Source organism: Monodelphis domestica, chromosome 5 (genome assembly GCF_027887165.1).
Source record: "Monodelphis domestica isolate mMonDom1 chromosome 5, mMonDom1.pri, whole genome shotgun sequence".
NCBI lineage: Eukaryota > Metazoa > Chordata > Mammalia > Didelphimorphia > Didelphidae > Monodelphis > Monodelphis domestica.
In genome coordinates, this window is record NC_077231.1 from 221819806 (window position 1) to 221844471 (window position 24666).

Consider the following 24666-nt stretch of genomic DNA (forward strand, 5'->3'; position numbering starts at 1 on the left):
AAGGCACCAAGTAAGCCTAGGATGGAAGGTGCTGATGTCAGAAAGGCAGAAAGAAGTCTAGATAGAGTCTTCTCTAGGGGAGGGAAAATTGGAGGGATCTTTCTTGCTCTGAACCTCATTGTAGCTTCCAATTAAAAATATGATGTCTTTCTCCTGTAGAAGGAAAAGCTGATGGTAAAAATTCAGTCCTTTTCAGATAAATGGTCATTTTGTCAAGATAATTTATTGGAATGAAGTTCAATTTGCCAGTTTGAAGATTGGAATGAACTAAATTTGTTTAGTTTCCAATTACTGCTTCTATATAATAATTGAGATTAGTGCAGAGAGTGAATAGCCTAGGATTCAACGTTGAATTTCTAGCTTTCTTACATACTAGCTGTGTGACCTGTGGCAAGTCACTCACCCTGCCTAGAGCTCTGTTCAATAAGAGAGCTGGAGAAGGTACCCTTTAAAATCCCTCGTGACCTGAAATGATATTATTCTGATTGCCTGAAAGATCCAAAACTGTTGTGCCTTGACTAATTCAGGGAGGCAGTCAACAAGAAGAGAAAGAGGCATATTGGTAGGTTTATAGACCTACACAAAAAAAAACCCAAATTAAACCATTATATTTAAAATTAATTACCTAACTATCCTTCCTTATGTATTCTACCCTATGGCTAGAAATTTCATTTTAGTGATTCCTTTACTCCAACCCCATGTCAGACATGATTTTAAATTTCAACCTGATGTGATTTGTATTTGCCTTAAAAATGTTGAAAAGAAGGTGGCTATTAAAAATGTGATTCATACTGTGCTGTGGATCCTTCTTGGATTGGAATTGGGCACAGTAGCCTTCTAGATACGTGATTATAACAAGAATTCTTTACCTGGAGTCTGTGAGCAATAAGGTGCTATGGAGAAAGTATCCTTATATAAAATAAAATTCACATTTTATTATTTGTAATTTATAATTTATTTATTAATATTTTATTATTATGTTATCATTTTATTTTTGGGTATTAGATTACTTAAGCCATCCAGAAATTCAGATATTCTTGGGCTATAGATCTAGAAGGAACTTCAGAAAAAAACTAATTTAAGTCTCTTATTTTACAAATGAGAAAACCAAGTTTAAATTACTTCTTAATGACTGAGTTGGGAAGATAAAATGAATTACTATTTAAAAATAGTTTGTATATCTTTCAATCTAAAAAGTGTTATATAAACAAAAGTTATTATCACTATTATTATTATTGAATAATCTAATGAAATAAAAAAAACTTTTTTTAGGACAATTATTAAAATAGAGAGGGAAATATAATGGAAAGTACAAGGAGTTAGTCTAGATTTTTGACCTGGTGCCTGTACTAATTTGTGTGCCCTTGGGGGTCACAATCTTTCTCATCTTTCATCTTACAAAGGGGAGATTGGAATTCAAGCTTGACAAGAGCCAGAGGTGAGGAGGGGGAATGCATTCTGAATATAGGCAACATCCAGTGAAAAGTCAAGGAGTTAAGAGATGGAATGTTCTCTGTGAGGAAAATCAAGAAGTCAAGTGTCTTTATCAAGGATTAAAGGAGAAGACTAGAAAGGTGGGAAGGGTCCAGATTGTGAAGCTTTTCACAAAGAAAGAAAGGATTTTATATTTGGTCCTGCACTAATAGGGAACCATTAACCTCAACTTAACAACTCTATGACCTTGGGTAAAAAAATATTTTTTATTCATATAATGAAGGGTTAGCCTTGAAGATAATTAATTTTTCTTAGAGTTCTATGCTTGGAATCACTTGTTAGTACAAACAGAACTGGGCTGGAAGACAGAAGATTTTGCTTTGAAACCCAAATGCACAAGGAAATACAGTCATTAGTCCTGCTAGATAGAATCATATATCAGTATACTAAATTATCATTAGTATATCTGCTAAATCATATTGCAAAACATATTGTCTGTAATAGGCAGCCAAAAATATTCTTCAACAAAAGTAACAAAGTAGCAAAATACCATTTCTATAACTCAATTCGGTGTTATAGATTATATATATTTTTTCTTTTTTGGATTCCTAGCATTAAGAAGCAAAAATCCTTAAAAATTAAAACTTTTCATTTTGTCTGCATTTTTAACCCCTGATTTCATGACATGACTCAGAAATTGATATAATCCACCTACCACAAAATGACCAATAGAGCAAAACTTAAATGAGATTATTTTATACCTTGTTATTATTTCTACAGGTAATTGTTAAATAAGAGAAACCAAGGGAAAATGACAGAATACTATTAAATGTTAAGTCTCTTTATTAAGATTTTTAAAAATCAACTAAATAGTCTTTGAAAAAACTATGTGAATGATTTTTTTTTTCATTCACAGTTTTACATATAAAATTCCAAGGGGAATCTAACCTACATAGGAATTTAAGTTAGTAAACATCAGTTCAATCAAACTTTTCCAGGCTTAATATCCATTACTTCTTTTCACATATGCCAGAAAAAATGATCTCCTTCCCTTTCTTTATCCTTTTTTCCATTTCTTGTGCTATTTCACAGGCTGTCTTCCTCTGTTTGAAATACAATTCCTTATCATCTGCCCAAACTATCTCTGTGTCACCTCTTATATCAGAGATACCCAGATCTCCCTAATTCTGTCGTTGCTACTATCTCATCATTATTTATGTACATATATAGGAAATAATATATACATATATATTTGTGTTTTAATATATCATATATTATTAGTTAACAAGCATTTATTAAGTATCTATTATATACTGAGAACTTTTCTAATCACTGGAGATAAAAAGACAAAAAAAAATCTCTGTCTTCAAAGGGCTTTCATTCTTTTGGCATAGAACAGATACATTATTTTTTAAAATTATTCCCCTCAGTTCTTTTTTATTTTATTTTAATTTTCATGCAAAACACACTTCCATACTAGATGTTGTTGTAAGAGTATACTCATATATAACCAAAACCCCCAAATAACCCCCAGTTCTTTTTTTTATATTTTTAATTTCAAACATTGTTCCTTGGTTACAAAAATCATTTTATTTCCCTCCTTCCCCTCCTCCACCCCTCCCATAGCCAATGCGCAGTTTGACTAGGCATTGCATGTGTTCTTGATCAGAACCTCTTTCCATATTGTTGGTATTTGCAATAGAATGTTCATTTGTAGTCTATTTCCCCATGCATATCCCCTTCGACCCATGCCATTAAGCAGTAGTTTTTCTTTGGTGTTTTCACTCCCACAGTTTTTCCTCTAGATGTGAATAGTGTTTTTTCTCCTGTACCACTCTAGGTTATTCAGGGTCACTGCATTACCACCAGTGGAGAAGTCCATTACCTTTGATTGTACCACAGTGTATCTGTCTCTGTGTACAGTGTTCTCCTGTTTCTGCTCCTCTCGCTCTGCAACACCTTTTGGAGATTGTTCCAGTCTCCATGGAATTCCTCCACTTTATTATTCCTTTGAGCACAATAGTATTCCATCACCAACATATACCACAATTTGTTCAGCCATTCCCCAATCGAAGGGCATCCCCTCATTTTCCAATTTTTGGCCACCATAAAGAGTGCAGCTATGAATATTCTTGTACAAGTCTTTTTCCTTATTATCTCTTTGGGGTACAGACCCAGCAGTGCTATGGCTGGATCAAAGGGCAGACAGTCTTTTAGTGCCCTTTGGGCATAGTTCCAAATTGTCCTCCAGAATTGTTGGATCAATTCACAATTCCACCAGCAATGAATTAATGTCCCTACTTTGCCACATCCCCTCTAGCATTCATTACTTTCCTTTGCTGTCATTTTAGCCACTCTGCTAGGTGTGAGGTGACACCTCAGAGTTGTTTTGATTTGCATCTCTGATTATTAGAGATTTAGAACACTTTTTCATGTGCTTTTTAATGGTTTTGATTTCTTTGAAAATTGCCTGTTCATGTCCCTTGCCCATTTATCAACTGGAGAATGGCTTGATTTTTTTGTACAATTGGTTTAGCTCTTTATAAATTTGAGTAATTAGACCTTTGTTAGAGTTTTTTGTTATGAAGATTGTTTCCCAGTTTGTTATTTCCCTTCTGGTTTTGGTTACATTGGTTTTGCTCATACAGAAACTTTTTAATTTGATGTAGTCAAAATTATTTATTTTTCATTTTATGACTCTTGCTTGGTTGGTTTTAAAATTATTCCCTTGCCAAAGGTCTGACATATATACAATTCTGTGTTCACCTAAGTTTCCTTCTTTACGTTCAGGTCATTCACCCATTCTGAGTTTATCTTGGTGTAGGGTGTGAGGTGTTGATCCAAGCCTAATCTCTCCCACACTGTCTTCCAATTTTCCCAGCAATTTTTATCAAATAGTGGATTTTTGTCCCCAAAGCTGGGGTCTTTAGATTTGTCATAGACTGTTTTGCTGAGATCATTTATGCCAAGTCTATTCCACTAATCCTCCTTTCTGTCTCTTAGCCAGTACCAAATTGTTTTGATGACCACTGCTTTGTAATATAGTTTGAGATCTGGGACTGCAAGGCTGCCTTCCTTTGCATTTTTTTTTCATTATTTCCCTGGATATCCTTGATCTTTTGTTCTTCCAAATGAACTTTTTTATGGTTTTTTCTAATTCCGTAATGAAGTTTTTTGGAAGTTTTGATGGGTATGGCACTAAATAAATAGATGAATTTGGGTAGGATGGTCATTTTTATTATGTTAGCTTGTCCTACCCATGAGCAGTTAATGTTTTTCCAATTGTTCAGATCTAGTGTTAGTTGTGTGGAGAGTGTTTGAACACATACATTATTAATATATAATGTGGCAAAAATTATAGAAGATTGTTTTGGGAAGAAGAGTTCTAACCCTTTTGGAGAATTAGAAAGGGTTAACTCTTAATGAAAACCAGGAATTCCAAGATGTGGAGGTGAGTAAATTCATTTTAAGTGATGGAGACAATCATTAGAGAGGCATTAAGATGAGCGATGGAATGTATTTATGTGTTCATGTTGTTGCTTCTGGTGGAACATAAGCTTCTTGAAGACAGACTGCCTTTGTATCTGCATCACATAGCATTTGGTAGGTTTTTAATAAATCCTTGTGAATTGATTCAGTACCTGAAATGCTTGCAACAATTTTCTTTCATCAGCATGACTAAATGTGGTACTAAGAAACTCCATTTCCAGGTTCCTCTAGGGCTACTTAATATATTAATGGACCCCCAATGTGTTATTCTACATGAACACTACACACATACTGCACACATTGTGTTTTTACTGACATTCAAGTAGCCCTACAGGAAACTGAGAAATGAGTACAGTGATCCAGTGGATAGAGTGCTGGGCTTAGATTCAGGAAGACATCTTCCTGGGTTTAGATTTGGTCTCAGGCATTAGCTGTGGAATCCTTGGCAAGTCACTTAAGTTTGCCTCAGTTTCCTCATCTGGCAAATGACCTGGAGAAGGAAATGGCAAACTACTCCAGTATCTTTGCCAAAAAAAACCCAAATGGGGTCATGAAGAATCTAACATGATGGGAAAAAGAACTGAACAACAACAATGCCACAATATGCACTGGAATAAGGGTTTCATTTTTTAAGGATCATTAAAGTAAAGAAGAAGAAAGTAGAAGCAAAGTCACTGTTGTGATGGCATATACCTAAAGAATAAAGGGGAAGTATGCATCCTTATTACCACCTACTTTCAAGTGCAATTCAGCAAAGTAGGAAGTGACTGTACCCCCTGGTAAAGCACAGTTATTATATATACATATATATATATTTTTCAACTGAGGAAATATACTGTATGTGCTAGCAGACTTTATTAAAATCCAGAGGTGTCAAATTTATGAGGTTTGTACTGATAAAATGTAATTAAAATATAGCAGCTTAGTTGTCTCAATGAAAATGGGGGGGAAATATGATTCTTTGAGTTCTTTTTCACAAAGTGTGGCTTATAAAATTTGAAAATCTTTAAAATGTTTGAAGTTGGGATCAGAATGAGTAATAAGATGAAAAAAGTTTTTTTTTTAAAGTACTATCAATTTATATTTGCAGAAATGGACAAGAACATAGTCATTTGAATGTTTAGTTACCCCAAAATGCCATTCTTTGGGGGAAAATCATGTTTTAATCTTAATTAATCCTCAGAATGTTTTCATCATCATCATCATCAAAAAAGCATTTTTGAACACTTAATTATTTTTAGTATTCTGCTAAAATGCTTTATATGGGCCTGTCCTCTAACATTATAAAAGCAAAGACAGACCTGCTGGAACAAACAGAAGAATTAATATATATATATATATATATATATATATATATATATATATATATATATATATATATATATATATATATATATATATATATATATATATATATATACATATATATATGTATATACACTAAACAAATATATAAATATAGGAATGAACTACGGGGAATTTTTATTCAATCAAATGTAAGTATGTCAAGATTAAGCCCTTTTTTAGAGGGAGAAGGAACAAAAAGATGGAAAGGGGGAAAATGATATACATTATGGGGCAGCTTGATGGCTCAGTGTATAGAGCACCAGGTCTTGAGTAAGGAAGATGAGAGTTCAAATCTATCCTGAGATATTAGCTGTGTGACCCTGGATAAGTCATTCATTCCTGTTTTCTTTAGTTTCCTCATCTATAAAATGAGCTGGAGAAGGAAATATCAGACCATTCCAGTATCTTTGCCAAGAAATCCCCAAATGGGGTTACAAAGAATAGGACACAACTGAAATAACTAAATAACAAAACACACACCTGGAAGGGTGCCATATTTTTTGGAATATAGTAGGTGTTTAATATATCTAAGTCCGGATTAGTGTGAATAATGAATCCCTTGAAGTGGACATATATTTTGAAATGTCACTACATATTTGACTGGAATCAATTTCCATATTTACATAATTAAATTAGAACTCTGAATAATGCAAATTTAAATGCAGGTGGTCACTTCAGGGTATTCATTATTTCCACTACTTGTGACCTAACCATAAATGCTTCTTGATTTATTGAAGAACTAGATGAGCTTATATTCAAAATGACCAAGAGATGGGAAAGACTTTTTATGCAAAAATGAATTGAGCTTCATGAATACAATGGGGTATTTATAGAAAACACTATAAGTCCCAAATGATGGGAGTATGGTAGCTTAGCTGATAATCACTCTGGATTGTTCATCTTATTTATGGTTAGATTACATTCTATATAGCTATTTATTTCCTTAGGATAATCAAAGATGTTAATATTGTTCTATAATTGCAGACTATTTGATTTTGGCACTGAATAACCCAGCCACCTGTTATTTCATGGTTATTGGAGAAGTTTTAGCATTTTGACATGCTTTCTATTCTTGGAACTATAGAGAATGAAAGGACAAATCAATCAATGGACATTTTAATTACTTACCATATGCCAGGTACTGTGCTAGGCACTGAAGATAGAAATAAAATAAATGAAATAATCTCTACTTGCAAGGATGAATCCATTTCTGACCAATAGTGAAGTATTTAATAAATCAATCAATCACAGTTTCAAATTGATTTCAGTTCACTCAGCTAACCCAGCTCACAAGTTTTACAAGTTTTGCTTCAGTTGACTTTTCAGTCATTTAGGGGAGAGGAGGAAAACAATAGTTAATTCTTGGCTTTGAGGGAAGGTGTCAAAAAGTATTTGATCTTGTACAGATCCAATGTTCGTTGTCCATTTTTCTCCTCTTGTTTTCTTTGGCAAAATAGAAATATTACCACATTGGTAATGTTCTTCAAGTAGCTGGGGAAGTAGTCTACATGGATAAGCTCTTTCTGTGTCTGGACATCTGGGATAGACTGGTTATTTGGAAGGGATTGCTTGGGTCATTTCTTCACCTCTTTCAATGACTGACTTATAATGTGATGATTGACATTTAGGCTGTGTTAGGGTTCAACAAACAGGTAAAATGAGTAGATCATTGATTCAATTACAAAGTGAAGTAGAAATGCCAAGGAATTACTTATGAATATTATACTTACACTATGTGATTTGTGACCGCAAAAATGAGGGCTATTTCATACCTTGTAATTCTCTGATCTGAGAATGCCTGTGTTCTATGCCTTAGCAACAATGCTTCTACCTCATGTGGGCACATGATTGCTAATGGGCATCCCAATACTAGGTCAACCATTTTTGTCACTAGTAAGGCCGTAGCAGCTACTCCTCTAAGACATGTTGGTGATCCTGATGCTACTGGGTCCAGCTGGGCAGAATAATAAGCAATTGGGTGCTGAGAAGATCCCAAAGTCTGAGTTAAAACACCTAAAGCTACCCCTCTTCACTCATGTACATACAAAGTAAATGGCTTGTTGTAATCTGGGATGCCTAGACTGGGGGCAGACAGGATAGCCTGTTTTAGATCTGATAGAGCTGACAAGTGTTCTGGCTCCAATTTGAGGGGTTCAGGGACCAAATCCTTTGTTAGTGCTATAAAGGGTTTAGTAATTTCCCCATAGCAAGAAATCCATTGTCTGCAAAATCCTGTTGCTCCTAAAACTGCTCTCAACTGTTTCTTAGTGGTAGGAGCACTTAAATTTTGAATATTCTCAATTTGTTTTGGAGAAATACTAAACACCTGCAGTCAGGATGAACCCCAAATATTCTACTTTAGGGAGACTTTATCCTTTGAGATTTTGAACTTTATTGAGATTGAATTTTATCCTTTGAGATTTTATGCCCTCTTTTGTACAATTCCAAAAGAAGGGGTTTACTATCTTCCTGACATGTTTCTGCATCTGTTGAAGCCAAGAGTAAATCATCTACATATTTGATTAATTTGCTATTTTTAAATGTTATATTATCTGTGTCTTGGCTCAAAATTTGCTCAAATAAACTTGGGCTTTCCATATAACCCTGCAGCAAATTACTCCATGTACCTTGTGAGTCCTTCCAGGTAAAAGCAAAAATTTGCCTGGAGTTCTCATGTATAGGTATGGAAAAGAAAGCTGAGCACAAGTCTGCTACTGTAAAGCATGTAGCTGTGCTAGGAATACAGGAAATAATAGTATTTATGTTAGAAACTACGGAGTGTCTCTTTATAACGTGGTTATTTACATCCCTCAGATTCTGTACGAATCTATAGAGGTGCTTGCCATCGGGCCTTCTTTTTGTTTTGTTTTGTTTTTTAATGGGCAGGATGGGTGTGTTGTATTCAGATTTGCAAGGGATTATTATTCCTTGGTTAATTAACGAGTTAATTACTGGGGTAATATCCTCAATTGCCTCTTTTGAGAGGGGATACTGAGGAATGGAAGGAGGTGGGCTAAATTTAGTTTTTATCTGCACAGGAATAGCAGATTTAAGTAAGCCTACATTGGAAGAAGATGAAGTCCAAAGAGACTCCAGTATATCTTCAAGTATTTAAAAAGTGGGAGGCTCTTTTGCCTCTTGGCCCTCTGAGAGAAGTACAGGGAGTAAATTTAAAGATTCCTCCGGTACTTCCAATGATAAAGAACCATCTGGGTAGCAAGTTATTGTAGCTCTGAGTTTGCATAGAAAGTCCCTCCCCAGCAAATTTAAAGGGGAGTCAGGTATCAAAAGGAAGGAATGTTGTATCTCTAGGGGTCCAACAAACACCATTCTAGGGGGAAGTTTTTTTAACTCTTTGGAATATTCCAGATACTCCCACTATACTTTGTGAGTCAATGGAATAACAATTTATATCAGGTACATTCTTTAATATAGACCTGGTAGCTCTAGTGTCTAAGAAACAATCATAATAGGTGTTACACACCTTTAAGGTAACATGGTGTTCATTAGTACAGGGATGGAAGTGGATAGGGATAATAGGACATCAGGGTCTAGAAAATCAAAGGTTGTATCCTCTGATTCCTGTGCCCCAGACTTCCTCCGCAGACACCTTTATTGTGTTTGGGAAGTTCCTTGTGCACCCCCCTGAAGGGCACACACCTGAGGTTTTTTAGTACCTCGAGTATTTTTTGGATGAGCACCATTTCTTATATATTGTTGTTGAGTGTTATCATTTTCTTCATTTGGAGCATTGTCATTATTTTCCCAATTCCTATTTCTATAATTTTTGTTTCTAAAATTCTTATTTCTATAGTCATTATAGTTATTTCTATAGTCACTATTATAATTTCTAAAATTTCTAAAATTCTGGTTTATATGATCATTATCATCATTTCTATAGTTATTATTTCTAAAGTTGTTATTAACCTGCTTATTCCTTCTGATAATCTTGAGAAAAGTTCTACATTCTATCATTCTATGACCCTTCTTCCCATAGAAGTGGCAGGTTACTAATTCATCTGTGGATTCCTGCAAAGGGGTTTTAGTCTCTCCCTTATTTTTCAATTGTCTCTTTAACATTTCAATTTCTTTCTTTAAGTCTTCCACTAATGTATTGTGTTCCTCAGGTCTTTTTACACGACCCTTATAAAAATAGTTTGCTACTCTTCTCAATTCTTCGAGGTCCATAGAGTCCCAATTAGGACAGCTAGTTTTAAAGTAGTCTTTTACCACTGAACAACAATTCTCAATGAATTGCCTATGCATTTGCCTAATGTCCCTTTTTTTGGATAAATCAAAGTCCATCTATGTATTTCCTACATCAATAAGTCTGTCCATAAACTGGGAGGGGGTCTCATCAATTTCTTGTTGGTTTCATTCAAATTTTGACCATTTTCAGGTCTATCAGGGCAAGCTCTCATGGCTGTCAATAATGCTTCTCTGGCCTGGTTTAGTTTTGTGTGATCTAGTTCAACATTGGGGTTCCAATGTGGATCTTCAGTTAGCCAATAATGTCCTCTTCTAACTCGTTTCTGATTAGCCAGAGACAATATTGTTTTTTTCTCTTTTTGTTAAAAATGTCTCTAACAAATTTTCAACATCCATCCAAGTGGGGTCAAAAGTTCTGAATATATTCTCTAATTTATTTTTATAATTAATATTGGTTCTTCCTCAAATGATGGAAGATCTTCCTTAAATTTATTTAAATCCTCTGGGTTAAAAGGTGTGTGATGTCTTATAGATACCAAATTTCCATCTTTATTAAAAGTGGGTACTTCCCTTAAAGGAAATAACCTATCTGAATTATTTGGCATTCCTGTTTCTGTTTCTAGGCTTCTTAATCCATTCTCAATGGAGTAGGTATGAGAAAAAGAAGGGTTGGGCACACTAGGGGGGAGGGTTTGTTGTTGTCCCATAGTGCCAGAAGGATCAGAGGCAAGAAGGCTATGAGAATTAAATTGGGCAGGGTGGGAAGGAGGGGCCAAGGAAGAAGTCTCATTAACTGGGGGAAAGGATGCAGAGGTGTTAGGGTTGGATGAATGAGTAGGGTGTGAACTTAAGGTGGAGGCATTAGGATGGTCAGTATGGGTGGGGTGTGAACTCAGGGTGGAGGTGGTAGGGTCAAAAGCATGTGTGGGGTGTGAACTTATAATGGAGGGTGTGGGATCAGAAGCATGGGCAGGGGGAGGGGTGGGTTGGTTAGGAGCAGGGGGTTCTGAGGCGGAGTTGGCAGCAGGAGCAGTGGGTTGGCGAGGAGGGCTAGTGTCCAGAGCAAGGTGGGACAGAGATTCTGATAATGTTCTTAACTCTCTTTTAATGTTTCTCATAAAAGCTAGGATTTCCCCCTGACTTTCCTCTATAAGCTCAAGCCGAGTATTTATTTCTGCATTTTGTTGAGTAGTAGAAGGAACACTTGGTTGGTTTGACTGAGAAGTGGGTTTCGTAAGGATATACAACATTACAGCTATAACAATCAAAATCCCAAGGGGGAGTAGTGTGTCGATTGTACTTTGCCATAAGCTCCCTGGTATGAACAATTTCAGAGAGGCAACGAATACGAATTTTACAAGTTTGGTCATGGAGCTGATGGGCCAGTTGTTAAGTATGTTGTGAACTGGCTGTATCCACATATTTCTAAAGTAAACATGGGAGGAGCAAGACAAAGCCAAGAGCTTTTCCCAGGTTTCCCTTAATCCTAATTTAGGCAGTTGTTCCCTAAAGGAAAGGATATTTAGAAACAGCTCTCCTAGCCAGGACTTTAGGGTCCTGTTGTTAAGATTTAAAACAGCTGTGTTCTATTTAATTTAAGGAGAAATTGAAATGTTTTTTACTCACCTGCTCTTCCAGCTGTGTTTTGAAGCTGAGTTAGCACGTTTAAAAGACTGACTAACAAGTAATAAATAGAGAAAGGAAAGAGATTTCACAGAAATTTTTGAGGGTTTTTGTCATAACCTACATTGTCTACCATAAACTGTGACCATGAAAATGTGGGTTTCAAGACTGAATTGCCAAAACTATAAAGATAATTTTAGTGTCTTGATTTTAATCAAAAATAAGTGATTGCCATGGGAAAAATTCCCAAATATGAAAATATCCAAGTCAGCTGGGTTTTATGGAGATTTTAATTAATACAAATGAAGGAATTAAGGGAAGAGAGAGAGACAGAGTAAGAGAAAATAGTAGGAATGGCCTAGGTCAATTGGCCTAGGCCTGTGTCTTAAGAGAGACTAGTCAGTCTTTTATCCACTCACCACAAGATTTGTCCCAAGCAAAACTCCAGTCCTTCATTGAAATCCTCAACTCCTGAACTGAGTTTCAGAGACCCAGCTCCTCCAACTAACTCCAAACTCCAACTAAAAAAAACAAACAAACAAAAAAAAAACAACAACTCTCACTAACTCAAATTCAATAAGTCCCTTCCTTATAAATGTTCTCTTATGTCACCTCCCCTAAATTTTCACATCTCCCAATCACAGTAGATGCTTTTCCCAGGACTGCCCATTCTTAGTTCTCACCACTCTTTAGTTCTCACCTTCTCTGGGTAGACTAAAACTTCACACATCTTTTGTTAAGCTTGCCATTTTTATAAGTTGCTTAACTTTTTAGTGATTAATTTTTTAGATCTAAAAATAGACCTAGCTTAAAGTTCTAGCTTTACTATAAGTATAAGTTAGGGACTTTTCATTGTTCCATCAGGAATTTTACAACTTTATCTTCCCCTAAGGCACTGTCTGAGCAGGGTAGAATAATTTTAAGGTTCTCAATACATTCCTGACTAAGTACCTGCATTGTTTAAAATGGGGAATAGCTTAACCAAATCTTCTCAGGTAGAGTCTGAGCAGTTTTAATATTCACAGAATTTGTGATCATATTGATATTAATACTGCATCCAAGGTACAAATTATAACCAATCCATCACTTTTTATCCTTGGTGATACTAGTCTATATTCTCCTGCACATGTACCATGAGAGGCCTATCCAACATATTTCCTCTAAATGACTCAATATTCCATAAATACAATCTCTTGCCACATCAACAGCCAAACTAATTCTTATTTTCTCATCATGCATTTTTATGATGGCATCCTATATAACATTTCTCTTGTACAATTATTTAGTAGGAAAGCATTTTAACCTACTTAATATAATAATAATAATATTACTATGAATAAATAACATTTTATGAAGCACTGATTTAGATCTCATTTGATATTCCAAAAATCTCTCATCTGTCTCTATTGTCTTTTGGGCAATGCTTATATTTTATTTTTCAGAGAACTATAGTGTTCCTTGACTAAGCCTACAAGACCACTGGAAGAATGCTATTGTTAAATTGAAGAGTTTTTGTTTCAGAGAGAAATTTGGAGTCATTAAAAGTACTAAACAATTTCTTTGGGGGAACCTGGGTGGCTCAGTGGATTGAGAGTCAGACCCAGAGAAGGGAGGTCCTAGGTTCAAATCTGGCCTCAGACACTTCCCAGCTGTGTGACCCTGGACAAGTCACTTAACCCCCATTGCCTAGCCCTTACCACTCTTCTGCCTTAGAGCCAATACACTGTATTGACTCCAAGATGGAAGGTAATAGTTAAAAAAAAAAAACTAAACAATTTATTTTGGCAAAACTGTGTACTTTTCCTCTTTTCCCATTCTTGTCCCAGATAACTACTGATGTTATAATATGTGTCTGAGGTATGTGTACAGATGGAATATTTTGATGATCTGTTCACCCAAATGCATGAGAATATGAATAGTATGTCCATGATTCATCCATTTTTATCCATATAATTTATGAAATTTTTTGAGTTAGTAATGTAATTTTTATAAGGATTGTTGAGGAGATTGAAGAGGTACAGGGGGTAATGGAAGGTTTTGTAACAGGGAATGGAGGGATTGAAGGGAGAGAGGGAATATGGCTGCTGGTGAGGTAAAAGGAGAGAGATGCCTCCTGCTGAGAGGCTATCTTTGAAAATTGGGGTTCCCAAGAAATGGGCCACTTACGATAGCCTGCAGGAATGTCTTCTCTATGGATTGATGTTGAAGATACCCCAGATTAGGTAATTATGGACCCCCCTGAGGGACAAGCCTCTCCCTGGACCAAGGTCACCCAGCAGGGGTCCAATAAGGACCATTTATGTTGAATGGCTGTCCTTGGTTTCTGCTCCCTCCAAGTCCCCCTGAAATGACAGTCCTCTTATCTGACTGCAGGTTATTTAAATAAAGATAAATATTAATAACAAGTTTGGATTGGGGAGGTATCAGTGAAGAGGGAATCGCGATTTCCCTATATTGAGTTTGAGTCTCTCTCAGCTTTTGAGCTGAGGTCAGGCCTCACAGGCTTGTGGAGGGTTTCTATTACTCCTGTCCAAGCTAAGCTGTGCTAGCTTTCTTAAGTTCAAGGTCTTAGCAGTAGACAGCAAGAGGAAGAAAAGATTCTGACCTTCAGTGCTGGTTGGCCTTGTTTCTTTGGACAGATGCCCCTACAGGCAGGTCTTACAATTCAAACCATTCCCCTTCAATCCTTTTGTTCAATGACATGATCAGAGGAATCCAGGTAAAGCAGACAGTTGGGAAATATCTAGGAATAGAGGATCTTCTATCCTGAGACAGGGAGAGAATGCTCCTTCCAGTCAGAGGGCCAGGAGAGAGAGCATCAGATCAACTGCCACTCCAGAAGCCCCTCCCACCACCAACTGTCATCCTTGTCAATATTTTGTCTCTAACATTCCAACTGCTGTTTCTTCCACTTGAGTGGCAGAAAGTCCAAAACTTGCTTCAGTTTTCCATTCCATAGTAATCAAAATGAATGCTTGAGTGATCATTTAGGAGGCTTTGCAATATTCTGGAATATAACACGATCAGTACTATAGTATCTACAAAGAGATGAATCTGGAGTACCTTGACAATCTAGGAGATACCTTTTCTGTTTGGATTATGAGCTGGAAATCCCTCCGTGATGGTGAAAACTGACTGTCCAAAACGGATTGCAAAGACTGATTTCAATGTAATAGAAAAATGAAAACAGGTAAACAAAAAATTCACCTTTTGTTTCAAAGTTTACAACTACTTTTTCTTTTATTTATTTTACTTTTTCCCCAGATTACATATAGATACAATTTTTAATAACCATTTCTGATATTTTGTTATCCACATGCTCTCCTTCTCTGCTATCCCTCTACCCTCCCCAAGGTGGGAAGTATATGATATAGGTTGTATAAGTGTCTTCATATAATATATATTTCTATATTCATCATATTGTGAAAGAAGATACAAATCACTTGCACTAGAGAAAAATTCTTGGAGGAAATAAAGAATGGTATCCTTCAATCTACATTTAGACTGTCAGTTCCTTCTATGGAAGTGAGTACCCTTTTGCTTTATGAGTCTCTTGGCATAGTCCTTCATCCTTACATTGCTGATAATAGTTTTTTCTCACAGTTGCTTAGCCTATTTTTTGCTGTTATTGTGTACAATATTCTCCTGCTCCTCACTTTGCTGCACTTTTTATGTCTTTACAGTTTTTTGGTGCTCAACTTGTTTTTTTATTTCTTATGGCACAGTCTTTTTCTATTATAATCAGATAGCACAACTTGTTCAGCCATTCTTCAATTGATGAATATTCTTTCAGTTTATGGTTTTTTGCCATCTCACACAAGAAAGCAGTTATAAATATTTTGTATGAGTAGGTCCTTTCCCCCTTTCTTTGGTTTCTTTGGAATAGAGACCTAGTAGTGACCATATTGACTATTTGATGTCATCATGGAATTTTTGTCTAGGAGGACTACCTATTCTAAATTCTTCAGATTAATCGCTATACTTTATTTATTAAGATAATAGCAATACTAAATATTAAAAAATAAAATTTGTGAGACATGGAATAAGGATGATTAGACAAAGTCATTTATTACTAGTATAAGAAAGATTGTATTAGATTTTGTTTATACTTAATTAATAATTATATATAATTAATAAAATAAAAAATAAATAAAATTAAAAAATACTAAATAATAATAAAAAACTTAAACAATGTTTAAGTATTAAAATAGTACTGATTTTTGTAGTTTGATAAATTCTATTGGTAATAATGATAATAATATCTAGTATTTGTATAGCACTCTATATCTGCCAGACACTGTGATAAATGCTTCATAATTTTTATCTCATTTGATCCTCACAACAATTCTGGGAGGTAGGTTCTTTTATTATCTTAATTTTACAGTTAAATAAAAGAGGCAAATAGAAGTTAACTGACTCACATAGGGTCGTACAGGTACTTAGTGTCTGAGGTCACATTTGAATTCAGTTTCCAGTACAGCACTCTTTCCCTTTTGCCACCTATGTATACAAGAGAACAGAAGTGTTATAAACATACAAATCTATATAAGACTCTTTTGTTTCAAATAGTGCTTTAAAGTAAAGTTCTATATTTTTTGATACTGCATTGAATCATAATGAATTTGCTACTGAAATTCTAAAGCATTTTTTCTATATAAAAGGAATATGGTAAGTTAAAAATAATAATTGTATGTAGATTTAGTCAACACACAGCTTGAGAATAGATGTGAGTAATGGTGGAATATTTCTTGAAAGATAGATGAATGGCACTCTTTCCTCCATTGGCAAATCTTCCTTTGGGAGATTAGAGTAGCTTTTTTGCAGTTGAAAAAAATAAGTATGATGATCTTTGATATTAAGCATGTGCAAGTTGGAGAAAATAAATGCTGAAAAAGGCTTCTTCCCCCAAGTTAGATAAGTGAAAGTGTCTACTCTTTCTTTTGTATTTATGTATTTATGGTTATCTTATTGTATTTATGGAGAAAGGGGGGCAAAATAGGAATAAAGTTAGTAAAATACTAGAGATTGCCTAATGCACTAAATATCATTTACTTTAAAGTTTTTCATAAATGTTTTAGCATTAAAAATGCTTGATTTAAATTTTACTTAATATAAAAGTACTTTTTTGTTCTAGGTATCCCAAAACTCTTAATGTAGTTTTAAACTTTACTGATAAAGTAAATTTCATAAAATCATTTAGTAAAATAATTTTAAGAGTAAAGCTTAACCAAGAGTTTTGGTACACACTGAATAAAGGATCTGAAAACATAAGGATATAAATTCGGGAAGTGAGGGCATGAGCAGATATCACATCTGAACCTTGGGGGAGATATAAGTTTTAAAATTTAGGTATACATCTAGCTATACATTAGATATCTAGACTCAGATATCTAAATTATAAGAGCAACTTTTTGGACAGATCAGTGCCTTCTAAACTGTACTTGGAAGATTCTTAATGTTTATTGAAGAAATTTGAATAATTTAAAATTAAAGTCATGAAGTGACACGTTTGTCACAAACAGCACTGGAAATATGCTTTGAGTTGTTTTTCTTATTTCTTTGGATTTTTCATTGATAGGGTACAGTGAAACAGACACTATTTTCAAGTCATCCATTTGTGATGAAATTGTACAAAGTTATCAGGAAACTGAGATAGACTAGGAAAAAAGAGTTAATAACTCTTAAAATATTGAATTTAAGAAGCTTTGGAAAGCTATAACTATTCATATAGCTGCTACAAGATTTTTCCATTCATGACTTTCTTGACTTTATCGTATAATATTTTGAATTTTGTTCATATCCCTTGTTCTTGTTCCTCTAGCAGGTTGTTTATCAGTATTTAAGAGCATTATTCCTGGATGAATATGCTATTCTGTTTGTTTGTTTTTAGTTATGAAAGAATTATAACTCCCCACACTTTTTCTTCACAAATGGCAGTGAAAGAGACCTAGGCACTTGCCTTGGCTAGATCTTCTTCCCATTCTTCTTTGAATGGAAGAGAACTTTCCATCTTCATAGGTTCCAAAAGATGTTAGATTTTCCATATTTCCATCAGTGACCTAACTGGCATTCTTGGATAAGTTAGTTGTGATGTCTACATCATCTGGAGCAAAGGATAAACTGAACTTATGCCTCTACAAGGAGTCCAGAAAAGAGACTACACCATACCTATGAGGAACTTCTTAAGCACATCATAAGTGGGAGAATAGGAATTCTAGAAACAAGGAGCAAAGTTATCCTTCTGCTGAATGTGCTTTCTAAATTTGAGTTTGCTTTCCCATAGACTCTCTATGTCACAGATCTCTGAGAAAATATTTTGGACCAAGCATTCTTACTACACTAGTTAAGTAAATACCTGCTTATAAAGAACTATCTAAGTATAGGTGACTAAATGATTTTCAAGTGATAATCAGATAGCAAAACATAGTACAAATGCAAATCCATATACCAACTGGCTTTATGATTTGGGACAAATCACCCAATCCCTATTTCCCTCAGTTTCTTCACCTTTAAAATAGAAATATTAATAGTACTTACCTCAGAGTTGTGAGGATCAAATAAAAAAATAGTTATTGAATGTTTAGACAACAATGTCTGTCATATAGAGAGAGGATCACTTCATAAATGTTAACAACTGTATTTATTATTATCTTGTAGGAAATTATACGAATGGGATTTGAGCCATATGCATTAAAAATTGTTCCTAATCCTTCCACAGTACCCCTAGGGACTTTAGGAAATCATATAGCCAATCTCCAGGGGCCTCCTATATTAGTGGAAGTGGGAGTTGGATTAGGATGTCCTAGACCTTCCATGGGCTATATTGGAGAATCAAAGAACCAAATTTCTTTTCCTCTCAGCTTTCATAGGGTAGCTAAAAAGAGAATTATTGTTCAGTAATTCTGCTATAGTTGCTTTTGCCATGAAGCAAGCACTGTTACATCCTTGGGACTAATGGGGATTATATTAAGAGTTTGAGGTGTTTTTTCCCCTCTCTTCTAACTCATCTACTACCTTACAGCTTTACCTTTTCACAGACTGGATAGAAGAGATTCCTAGGATTTGTCTGATCCCAAAGGCTAGCATTTCTTAGGGCCACCCTTGAAGTCATCCATCCCTTGTTCTGCTGATAATCTGCATAATTATAAATATCTCTAGCTATCATGGTTAAGGAGTTACATTAAAAAAATAAATGGTTGATTTTGAAACCAAAACAAAATCTCTCACAATATTCATTTATTTGAGAGTTTAAAAATACATAAAATATATAAAGCTTTAGAAATAACAAGACAGACCCATATGAACAAAGAACAAAAAATTTTTATTTCTTCAAAAAGGAAATTCAAAATAGATCTAAAGTGAGGTTCTTGTTTATTTGAGCAAGAACCATTTTTTCAAGGTACAAGATTAGAAAAAGAGAGATACATAATTTCATAAACAACTTCCCCAGGAGAAAATTGACATGTTCTGTATAATCAAGAGTTTGGAGATCTTCTACTGAAATTTGTTATTTCTGTGAAACTAATATTTGCAAGGTATTTTTTATCACAGGGTAAGCCCAGACAATAGCCAGAGAAACAAGATGCCTTATTGCCTCTTGGATTAAAAAAAGAATTTACTAATTTCTCCCGAAATTATTATTAAAATTGGTGGATAGCATGTGAAAGAAGTAATATTTTGGTTTCTTTTATTCTTCCTGAGTTTTTCCCCACAATTTGAGTCTACTGAGTCATACATATTCTTAAAATGAGATAAATTAAGCATTAATCTGTTATACAGAATATAGTATATCTTAAATTGAGTTCATGAAAATTTCTTTACCTTCATACTTGCTCAATGATTTTAATATAATTCCCTTTTGTGACTGCTTTTTTGCCAGCAGTTACTTCCCAGTTTTTTGCAGAAGGCCTGTCTTCTCCTGACACAAATAGATAGAAAGAAGTAAAAGAAAAAAGAATGGGTAGACAGCAGATGTTCAAAGAATAGAGAGGGAATAATAGCATTGACTTGATCAAAGCTTAGTGAATGATGCATTTGTGAAGGGATAGATTAATATTATTGACCTGAGACCACATAAATCATGAAGGCACCCATAGAAGCCGACAGGCATGCTTTAATTTGTCTGTTCAACAAGCTTTGTCTGCAAGACTGTTTGTATTTTTGAGAAATATCATTTTTTGTTCACTTGCTCAGAAATTAGAAAAGGGAAAAGACAGAAATGAAGCTATAACTCAAATGACAAATTCTAATTCCATTCAATTTGAGCTTTTTCTGTAAGTCACAGGTTGTACCCTCCCTCTGAAAAAACAAAACTAAAACAAAAAATATAACCTTGCCTTGATAGCATCATGTGCTAAAAACTCAGTTATAGAAACATGCCTTAAAACTGCTAAAATTATGAACAACCAAATATTAGGGCTGGAATTTTCCAGACCCCTATTGTTTTACAAAAGAGGAATCTTAGACCCAGAGAGGCCCCATAATACCTTAATGGCAGAGCTAGATTAGGTCTTCTAGACTGAGGACCCCTGACAGAAACATTTTAAGTTGAGAAATATAGGTCTATCACAAATAAATATTAATTTTTTCTGCCTTTGTATCTCTATTGTCTAAAACGGTGTCTGACATCTGGCAGGCACTTAAATACTTCATGTTTTTAGCATTAGGCACAAGGCAACAAAGTGATATTCTATAAAATGTACCAATTTCATTCTTCAAATAATTTTACCTAAAGTTCTTGCTTTTGAGGTTGTGTATATCTAGTTAGGATTTTGTTGATGTAGGAAACTCCCCATGTACACAATCCCTTTACTGAAATAAATTGACAAGGTACAAAATTACAGATTCCCAGTTGGGAAGCATCAGCTAGCACAAGACCCTAATTTAATAAATGAGCAAACAGAGGGCCAGAAGGAATAAAATGACTTATCCAATACCCTGCTTATAACAATTGTTAAAGTGGGTATTGACATTGTTGCTGAAGAAATCATTTGAAATGTTTAAAATTCAGGAGTGAATAGCACCAAAGTGACTGAGATTTCAGGCAACCCTGTCAGACTTGACTGAGGCAGTGATCTACCAGGGGTAGAAGGGCCCAGGAGTGACATGTGGCCTCACCACCCTCCCCAATATAGCCTAAACCATGCTAAAATGTAATGGGGGAAATTTTTAACAAAATAAATAAAAACACAATAAAATATAGATAATGCCTCATTTTTAAACTAAGTTTATATATACATTTTGGATTTTTATTTATATGTTTAAGGACCCCCTTTTTCTTTTTGAGTTTGATACTACTGATTTAAAATGAGCCCAGCAGCTTCCCATTTAGCTTTTGGGGAAAGATCTTGTTCTTAATGCTTCAAACTATTACTGTGTATATTTAAGTCCTACACTACAGTGGCCATACCATGAAAAAATACTGCTCTCATCCTTGAAGCCCAAAATTGTGGTTATTCTTCTCCAGGCAAATTCATTTGTACTACAGCAATTATGAGTTTATTCCAATCTACCACCAATTAATGAAACAGAAACACAGGGCAGCTTTCAGTATGCATGATTTCCTTGATTTTTGGCTCCTTTGCCCCAGTGTTTGCCTTGATCCTGAAAGGAGGTGACTCCTTCGTGGCTAGGTCTCTGACATTTTTTTTCTCCACTGGTCACCATGCCACTCAGCTTCTCTATTACTGGAATACTATGATTCTTCATAAATGGGAAATGAAGTATCAATAATATATTCTCATCTGATTTCGTATCTCAAAAGCCCTTGTTTGTGTTTATTCTTGTTTCTCCAATAGTCAATGTGAACTGAGGTCCTAATCAAGATTAAAACCAAAGCTCAATATTGGAGCCATATTCTCAAAGTCTCATTATTTCCAAAATTACTAAAAACAAAACAAAAGCCAACCCCCAAACTGAGTGCTAATGAGATTAAGAAATTTCATTAAGACCATTTAAGAAAGGGATGGTAAAAAGTCAAATATTCCAATATTTTGTGTGAAAAAGTCTAGGTGATAGAATTTTTTACTTTTAAACTAGATGCTTATATAGTGTCCATCTCTTTTATTCAAGGGATACTCCTTCCAATATTAATCAAATTCTCCAAAAAATCAACCTGTCAGGCCCACAAGGGTAGCAACAAGGGTTAGGGTCAAAGAATAGCACTAACATGATGACACATGCAAATTAACAGTTGCCTAGAATATAAAAAGTTGCATTATGAACTCCACTCTGTGATACCTGTAGCTTATTTAAGCTCCTTTCACCTAGTTCCTGAATTTGCTTCACTGAAGTTCAGATAAAACTTCAAAATCCCACTTGTTTATCTTATTGTTCTTAGGGATCTGTGGATCTCCTCAATACTTTGTACTCAACTTTTTTTTTAGATTTTTCCCTTTGTTTTTGCCTTTCTTTGCACCCACAACCTTTAACAATGTGTCTGCAACATAGTAAAAGCTTAATAAATGCTTATTGATTGACGGCTCATTGACTGGCTGATTGTTGAACAGAGGCTGAACAAACAGACCACTAAGAACTTCATTTCAGGGCCGATCAGGCTGGCACAGTCCACTGAAAGACTTTGGTTCCAACTGAAGCATTCTTCATTATTCTTCCCCTGCTGAACCATCATGTCACCTAAGTAATAAGCACCTTCTCCTTGTTAGCTCCTTGTAAATTTCAGAAGTATTTAGTTTTTTAATTCAATTTTAGGTGTTCAAGAAGAATCTAGAAACTTACTTCTTATCCTGCCACAAACCAGCTGGCTACATACAAATTACTGACCCACTTTGTGTCTCATTCTCATCATCTGTAAACATAAATATAATAATTTCCCTTTCTACTTTTCTAGATTGTTATAGAAACAAATGACATAGGGGAAACTCTACCAATGACTCAATGTATGACTTTAGTCAAGTCATTTTTTTTCCTTTACAGAGAATTCTATATTTTGTCCTCTCTCAAGTGAATATATTAGACCAAATCATCCTGAAGGTTATTATAAAATCTAACATTTTACAATTTAATATGTGAAAATATTTTTAAAAGTATGGAGTACTATGTTGCTGAAAGTGTCTTAGATAAACCTAGGGTCCTAACTCCAAGAAAGAGTTAGAAAACTTAAGGGGGGGGCATTTCTCTATGGAGTATTCAGGCCACCTTTTTGCTCATTATATTTGCTGTCATTCAGTTGTTTCCATCATGAACCCATTGGGGTTTTCTTGGCAAAGATATTAGGGTGTTTTGCAATTTCCTTCTACAACTCATTTTACAGATGAGGAAACTAAGGTAAGCAGAGTAAAGTGACCTGTTCAGGGACACAAAGCAAGTGTCTGAGACTGAATTTGAATTTCTAATTCTAGGTCCAACACTCTATCCACCTAGCAACCTCACTGAAGACGATAGCTACCTATGCTTGCTATATAGATCCCAACCAGCTGATAAGTTGGAGAAGTGGTAAAAACTACATCTGTGATGTTAGTCATGAGTTGGTCAAAATGGAATGCCCATGTAATGTAAAACAATGTGTTGCAGAAACAAGTGGCAACAATATTCAGGAGTGATGATTATCAGAGACATGGGCCAAAGCAATGTCTTCACCTTACAGCAGTTGGACCTTTCAATCACTTCCTGTCTATTCCACAGCCTTGCCTTATCCACTGGTTCCTTCCTTATAGTCTACAAAGACAAATAAATCTCTACATCATTTAAATTCCAAATAGACAAAAACAAATGGACATTCACTAGACCCAATCTTGTACTCAAATTAATATCATACATATCTTTTCCCTTTCATAAAAAAATGCCTAGGGTGGTAGGGTGGAGGGAGATTTTGTGATACTTATTGTTATCATCTTTTAATAATTTGACTTCTATTCCCACAACTTGAATAAAACTTCCAAGATTGCAAATTATTTCTTTATTGCCATGTCAATTGGAATTGTAATAGTCTCTCTTTTCCAACTTCTCTGTAGCATTTTTCATGGATGATCACTCTTTCAGGATAATCATTATTTTCCTTGGGTTCTTACAGGAATATTTCCCAGTCCATCTTAATGTAGAGCATTCTCTCTGCTGATTATTTTCCTTTCTCCTATTTATGGTTTATTTAGACAGAGTGGTTTTCATGTGGTTTCTCCTCCATTAGACTTTGAATTTCTTGAAAGTAATGACTGCCTATGACTCTTTTTAATTCCCCATCTCTTACAACAGTGCCTGGTCTATGGTAAATACTTAAATTCTTGTTGAATGATTAACTAAATTGACTTAGTAAATAGCCAGGCTAGAACTCTATCTCAGATTTTCTGAGTATAAGAACTCTTTGAGGTAAATCGTGTGACATTTGAGTCTGGGTATTTTTCCCATCCTTCAAAGCTTTGTACAAATCATTCTTTGTATTCATATTTATAATTTAATGCCACAGTAGTATACCATTGTCCTAGCATTTCACAAGTCCTGAATAGCTGGACATAATTATTATTCTCTAGCAGCAGCATCTTCTGAAATTTTGAAATGCTTCCAGAATCTTTCCTCTAGCTTTCTTTTAGGCAGATAAAGTGAACCAGT